This window comes from Hibiscus syriacus, unplaced genomic scaffold (genome assembly GCF_006381635.1).
Source record: "Hibiscus syriacus cultivar Baekdansim isolate YM2019G1 unplaced genomic scaffold, ASM638163v2 tig00002237_pilon, whole genome shotgun sequence".
NCBI lineage: Eukaryota > Viridiplantae > Streptophyta > Magnoliopsida > Malvales > Malvaceae > Hibiscus > Hibiscus syriacus.
The window spans coordinates 1,330,240-1,337,919 of NW_024061918.1; the positions used below are offsets into that span (position 1 = coordinate 1,330,240).

General features: G+C 37.1%; 1 pseudogene; it reads left to right on the plus strand.

The window, feature by feature from the left end:
* The first annotated feature begins 705 nt into the window (after positions 1–705).
* Positions 706–4,736, plus strand: LOC120141772 (annotated as a pseudogene).
* Positions 4,737–7,680: the final 2,944 nt, after the last annotated feature.

Here is a 7,680-nt window from a genome sequence, read left to right on the forward strand (position 1 = left end):
GCTGATCCGCAAGGGGATATTCGAGAGAAAATTTTCACAAGAAGAGGTGAAAGTTTTCAATCAAGTAGTCGTATACACAGATATGCACCGAAGGCTAAGAGAAGTTCAGAGCACAAAAATGAGACTTGCTCGATGATTGTGCAACATTCCAGACTGAAATGGCGATCTATTGATCCAAGGAGTAATCTAGCAGCAGAACCTTGTTTACGATCATTCCATCGCTAGTCATCAAGGAGCGGCGCGTTGATCAATAACGAAAATCATTGCTCAAAGGGTCACATTAGTTTCTTTTTAATTTGAGGGTCAAATTAAATAAAAAAATAGTTCAAAAACCGTATTAATTCTTAAAAAAAATTATAGCACCTCAAATACCCTTAAACTATAAAATAACTATTAAAAATAGTTAATATACGAATACAAAATCAATAAATTTATATTCTCCCATAAATCTACCTATTTGGTACTCTATTTATTTTCATGTTTTTTATCATTAAACTTTTTTTTTTGACAAAATCAAACTTAACCCAGGAACGCAAAAATACAAGAATAATTTGAGTGATCAAAACAAAAAACATAAAAATAGATGAGATGTCAAAAATAATTTACCCTAAAATATTTTATCCCGCTTTAAAATAAACTGTTTTTTAAATCATTTCCAAATATTACTTTCAATAATAACCAAACAGTTAAATCTCTCTCTCTCTCTCTCCAGCTACTGTGCGTCTCTTTACAAATTCTCTACCTCGAACTACAAATCTTTGAGTCCTCAAACCCTAATTCAACAATGAGATTGGATCTTCAGAATCCTAGTTCCCCGATTGGATCTTAATTCCCCCTAAAACAACCTTTTATATGAAGCCTCCTTGGACCTTGGCTATCCCCTTTTTTCCCAGTATGTTATATATATATATATATATATTAAATTTGGAACCCAGCTCAGATTCGATCCCTTTTGAATTTTTCTTTAAGAAAATAGGAAGCATTTCTTTTTTTTTTGGTTTCGGTAGTTCCTTGTTTGTGCGTTATATGTTTCTACGTTGGAAATCTCTTGAGTTTCATTATAGGTTTTGCTTAGTCTTTCACCTGTTGCTATGTTTTTGGAATATTGACTAAAGCTGATTGCGATTCTCGTTTTTGGAATATGTTTTATTGATGTTCATCATGCATGATTGGTCATGAACATTCGTGTCAATGGGGATAAAAATGAATTTTTCAGATTTTTATGTTAGTTAAAGGAATAGAGTTTAAAGTTATACTTGTAATTTCAAGTTTCTGTTTTTTTTTTAATTTAATGGTTAGTTCGTAACCATCTGTATACGTTCTACTTTTTCATGCGTTTCAGTTGATGTAGATACGCATTTCAGTGGTTTCTTGCAGTGAATGCTAAATTATGGATATTTCTGAGGTTGAAGAGAATCTATTTACAGCCAGCGATGCCAAGGTAGGAATTTGAAAGCATTCGGTTATGCCAATAATTACTTTTATATTTTGTAAATGCACTTTCTGCACAATCCTTTTGATGACATCATCCATCTCCTAAGTTTCTTTTTAACTGTTAAATATCAAAGGCCTTTTGTTTCTAGTGTAGCGGTAATGATTGAAACTTGTTGCGAGTTATTTTAGGATAAAGAAGACAAAACGTTTTCCATGTTCAACATTTTCTTAATTCTATTCTTGATTTTTCCCTTATGCAGTTGCATGGAGATTTGTGTAAGAAACTTTCGGCAATTTATTGCAAAGTTTCGTTAATATTCCCTTCCTTAGAATCAGCACGGCCAATGAGCAAATCTGGCATTCAGGCTCTATGCTCATTGCATATGGTTCTAGAGAAGGCCAAAAATGTTCTTCAGCACTGTTCTACATGTAGTAAACTTTACTTGGTAAGACTTTGTTTTCTGGGCACACCAACAGGATATGTGCATGCATAATTGTATTAGTACACGTGTGGATTCTTAGTATGGTGGTTATTACTTTTAAATTGTTTTCCACAGATTTCCTTCCTCTCTTATAGAGTGTTTAATAATTGAATTCCCCCCCCCCCTTCATGTAGGCTATTACTGGAGATTCTGTTCTTTCAAAGTTCGAGAAGGCAAAATATCTCTTATTGATAGTCTTATTCGCGTAGAAGATATAGTTCCACAGTCTATAGGATGTCAGGTAATGCTCCCCCGGTCCCCTAATAAAACAAACCCACCTAATGTTTGAAAATTGCAAAGAGTATTTAATATTTTTAGGGTATTTAAGTGATACTGGTCTCTTTTTGGCAAGCAGTTTCAATAAGGTGTGCTGCTGCTGGTGTTTTATTTATCCACTTTATCTCTGTGGTTTTTTATAATTCCTTATTCTTGTTCAGATTAAGATTATGTAATTTTTTAAGGAAACATGCCTCGGCATGGTTGTATTGGATTTACCTGCAGTATGATCCTTCCAATGTGACATTCTCTAGTAGATGTTGCTTTAGACTGTACTCACAGTATTTCTGATTACTTGATTGAACTTCAGATTTCAGAGATTGTGAATGAACTTGAGGGGACTGTTTTCTCACTTGATCCATCTGAGAAGCAAGTTGGTGATGAAATCATTAAATTACTTCAGCATGGGAGAAAATTTGATGACTGTAACAATAACAATGAGCTCGAGTCTTTTCACCAGGCTGTTACGAGACTTGGTATTACTTCTTCAAGAGCAGCCCTAACTGAAAGAAGGGCTCTCAAGAAGGTGATAGAAAGAGCTCGTGATGAGGAAGATAAGAGGAAGGAATCTATTGCGGCTTATCTTTTACATCACATGAGGAAATACTCCAAGTTATTTCGAAGTGAGGTTTCAGATGATAATGATTTGCAGGGTTCAACACCTTGTTCCCCCACTGTTCAGGGTTCTCTTGAAGATGGAGGGGCAGGTGGTAATGGCCTGGCATTTGAGCGGCAGCTATCTAAGCTCAGTTCTTTTAATTTCAAGCCAAATATTAGATCTGGTCATATGCCCCTTCCCCCTGAAGAATTACGATGTCCAATATCATTGCAGCTTATGCACGATCCAGTCATAATTGCTTCTGGACAAACATATGAAAGGATCTGCATCGAGAAATGGTTTAGTGATGGGTATGACACCTGCCCAAAGACTCAACAGAAGCTTCCACATCTCTCTTTGACTCCTAATAACTGTGTTAAGGGTCTCGTCGCAAGTTGGTGTGAACAGAATGGAGTTCCTATTCCCAATGGTCCCCCTGAATCTCTTGATTTTAACTACTGGAGACTTGCCTTGTCCGAGTCTGAGACTGCAAGTTCAAGATCAAAGGATATTGCCGTTTCATGCAACTTAAAGGGGGCTAAGGTGGTTCCTTTAGAGGAGAGTGGAACTGTTGAGAAAGCGGGTGTTAATGAAGCTGAAAATGAATCTCCATGCCCACAAGAGCAAGTTTCTGAGCGAGAAAGTTATCAGGATTTCCTATCTGTCCTAAATGAAGAAGAGAACTTGCAGAAAAGGTGCAAAGTCGTGGAACAAATAAGGCTTTTGCTGAAGGATGATGATGAAGTCAGGATCTTTATGGGGGCTAATGGCTTTGTTGAGGGATTATTGCGATTTCTAGGTTCAGCTGTGCATGAAGGGAATGCAATGGCTCAAGAAATTGGTGCAATGGCTCTCTTTAACCTTGCTGTGAACAATAACAGGTTTGTTACTCTTTAATGCCTTTGATTCATTAACGGATACACCAAATGCGTCAAAGTAATAGTAGGGGAAAGAACATTGTCACGTCTTTCATTCATAACGCTGTATTCCTCGAGTTTGATTGTCATTATATATGTCCTAATTAAGGTGAATCTTATAGTTTTATTTCTCCGTTCTTTTTCAATAACAAAATCAGGAACAAGGGATTGATGTTAGCATCCGGAGTAATTCAATTGCTGGAGAATATGATTTCCAGCTCCGATGCACATGAATCAGCAGCCGCCCTCTATCTTAATCTCTCTTGCCTCGAACAAGCCAAAGCTATCATAGGCTCAAGTACGGCTGTACCATTCTTAGTTCGGTTACTTGGTGGTGAAACTGATCCACAATGCAAGCTTGATGCCCTTCACACTCTTTATAACCTCTCTACTGTTCCCTCCAACATTCCAAGCCTTCTTTTTGCAGGCATAGTCAATGGCCTCCAGTCGCTTGTTGTCTCGGGTGACCATACTTGGATAGAGATATCCATTGCAGTTTTGATAAACATAGCTTCGAGTCCAACAGGAAAAGATGCGATTGTATCGGCCTTTGGTCTCATAAGTGGTCTGGCATCAGTCCTTGATGCTGGGGAATCGATTGAACAAGAGCAAGCTGTTTCATGCCTTCTGCTTCTTTGTACTGGACATGAGAAATGCAGTCAAATGGTCCTACAAGAAGGTGTGATACCTGCACTGGTTTTGATTTCAGTAAATGGGACAAGAAGAGGGAGGGAGAAGGCACAAAAACTTCTGGTGCTCTTCCGAGAACAACGGCAACAAGATCAATTGCCAGTTGAGAAATACAAGCCAGTTGAAAGCAGTGAAGATCCGATGCCGGCTCCAGCCTCATCTCTAGAAATGAAGTCATTCCGTAAATCAGTATCGAGAAGAAAAATAGGGAAAGCCTTTAGCTTTCTAAAGAAGAGAAAGAGCTACACAGTTTACCAATATTGAAAAGAGTGGCAAAAGCCTAATGTAAATTTTACTCAGTTGTATCATCTTTTTCTTCGGTTATCATAGAGAGAAGCAGAGAATGTACAAACATTTTATTTATTACCTTTAATCTGTAGTACTACATATACTTTTAATTACCTCACTATCACTTGAGTGATAATCAAAAATAAATATATACATTTATGAGGAAAAAACTCAGATATCACAGGGTCATGTTAAGCCATATTATGTATACTGTGAATGAAAATCGAATGCAACAATGATTGAAGCTCATTTGATAATAAGCATTGGCTTTGGTTATTGTAACTCTATATACGAAAAAAAGTTTTAAATCACCAATTTTACATTGTATTGTATCGTCTAATTCTGAATCACCACTTATACATTATATTCATCAAAATCGAATGCAACAATGATTGAAGGTTGTTAGCTTGAAACACAAGCTTTTTAGCTAAAGACTGACAGAAGATCAGGGTGAATATATCATCAAAATAATATTTCTATTCTTGAAAGCTGTTCCATTTTCAGAAACTATTGCAGCCATTCAAGTGTTTGTATGCTCATTTGGATTTCGAATTAAATACAAGGTTTGGATGGAACAAATTAAGAACAGAAGAATTTACCACGTGAGCCTTTGATGTTTTAAACGGACATCCGTTACTTGATAGATAAGAAAGTAGCTTCTCAAATTGTAGCCAAATGTTGAATGTATACACACACATACATCATGCAAATTAGGATTATTGAATTGCTAAGGATCAAACGGTCAAAAACACAAAAAAGAAGTAATGAATAAACTCTGTTTATCATCAACATCCTGGTTGATTACATAAACTCAAAATTATCAAAATCCGATAATCCGCAATAGCATCACAAAAATGATTCAAAAGAGGTTCAATACTACAAAACACAAATCTTGTCGACTAGGAAAACTCAGAGCTTTTGAAGAGCGAAGCATAAAGTAGAGTTGGCACGGAACGATCAGAGCCGGACAACACTTGTATCCCTTAGCCCATTGTTCTTCACCACGGAATTCCAAGCTGTTTTAATGACATACATTGAAGTCTTCCCCATATTCCACTTGTTAAAGTTTACCTCTGTTTCCACCATTGATGGTTCCAGTAGGAGAGCAGTAATGGCGTTATTCTTCCCCTCCAAATGTTGGGCCTCCGACTCAGTGAGAAAGGCATGCGATTGGACTTGCGAGAAGGGATCGAAAGTCGACTGGCTTGCGGATTGACGTCCGAGTAAAACAGTTTCTTCTCTATCACGAAAACCAAATTTCCTCCGCCCATTCCTTCAATGCGTTGCCTGAACCTCTGGGGCAACAACAATGGGGGAGCACAAGGAATCTGTTCATGAGAGCTGAATGATTTTAATTCTGATTTTTTATATGGACGAATGAATGATTTTAACCCTATTTATAGCCGAGCTGAATTTAACTTCTCAACTCACCCTGTATGCTTTCCGATCAGAAGTGCAATACCATCAGCAGGGTTTTAAAAAACGGTCCGCAACTGTGATTTCGACCGCGATATAACGATTTCGCCGTCGTCCGAGTTACCCGCGACGGCCGCAATAGCGCCCGCGACGGCCGCAATAGCGCCCGCGACGGCCACAATCACGGTAAATCCGAAATAACCGAAAACGCGACCGCGACCGCGATTTAAAACCCTGACCATCAGCACTCCACTCCGGTTTCGGGTGTACGAAATTCGGACGACCGTGTTAACCTGGGGACGGTCCGCCTACTGCATCGATTACACACATTGGGACGAATTCGTTTCTAAGGTAGTGGTTACACCACGACACAGTTTACGAATCTATTCTTTTTTAATTACTGTTTATCTTTCCGGTCAGTACTAACGCTGTGGTTTTGCAGTATATTTTACAACTCCATGTTCCTCTCTGTTCTGTCTTAGTATTTGGGTTTTCTGTCCCCAGTTGACATTGTGGATGGACCTTTTCTTCCTCATGGATTCACCTCCATTGCACTGCAAATGTTCCGAAGAGCTGGAACCATACCTTCCCTTCGCAGCTTTCTGTTGGTCCACCTCCACGGCCTTAAGCAAATAATCAAAAGCAGTCCATTGGGGATCAGTTTTTGTGTTCTTGAAATCATCCAAACTCAGAAGATCCATATTTTCCTCAGCAAATCTATACTCTTTGACCAGTGAAGAAAACCAGAGAAATTAGAAAGCGGCGTTCTTTGGAGAATTAATGAAGAACAGAAGAGAGGTTGATTGTAATTCAAAAGAAGAGTTAAGTTCAAATCCTTGGCGGTGTAAGTTGTTTGGGAATTATATAGGGTTCATTAAATTTCTTGTCTTGGAAGAAAAGTACATGTATCTGAAAGTGAGAAAGATTTGGTTGTTAACAACGGTCACTAAGTTTTGTTTACTTGGCATTTAAAGCACGAGTGTTCTTTGCATTTAAAACAGGAGGGTTGCTCTTCACTTTTAATTTATTTTTAATTTGTATATTTGTGCTAAATCAATGAACCGTGACTTTAATTTTTAACATATGCATATAAAAGATATCGTATCGTTTAATTATAAAACTATTGGTTTTTAAAATATCATATGTTTATTTTAATACTATTGGTTTTTAAAATATCATATGTTTAATTTTAATACTATTGGTTTTTAAAATATCATGTCGTTTAATTTTAATATTAATACTAAAGAATACCCAAATATGTAATAAAAAGTGTTGGGATTCAATGAAGATCAAATGATCAACCGAATAATTTGTCAAAAGGGGATGAATTGGATTTTTGAGTTTAGGGGGTAAGAGTATAAAGATGAAATAATTTGTACAAGGATTTATAGTGGTTCGACTTCTCAACCAAGTCTACGTCCACTACCTAAGCTCCTCACTTAGAATTTTCTAACAAATTCACTAATTTATTCTTTCTTTTTTCTTGACAAAGAGATAATATTTACAACTTCCTAGCTTTTCAAATGCTAACCTAGAATCAATTCCCTTTACAAAGGAATACAAGATGTAAACAAGAAAA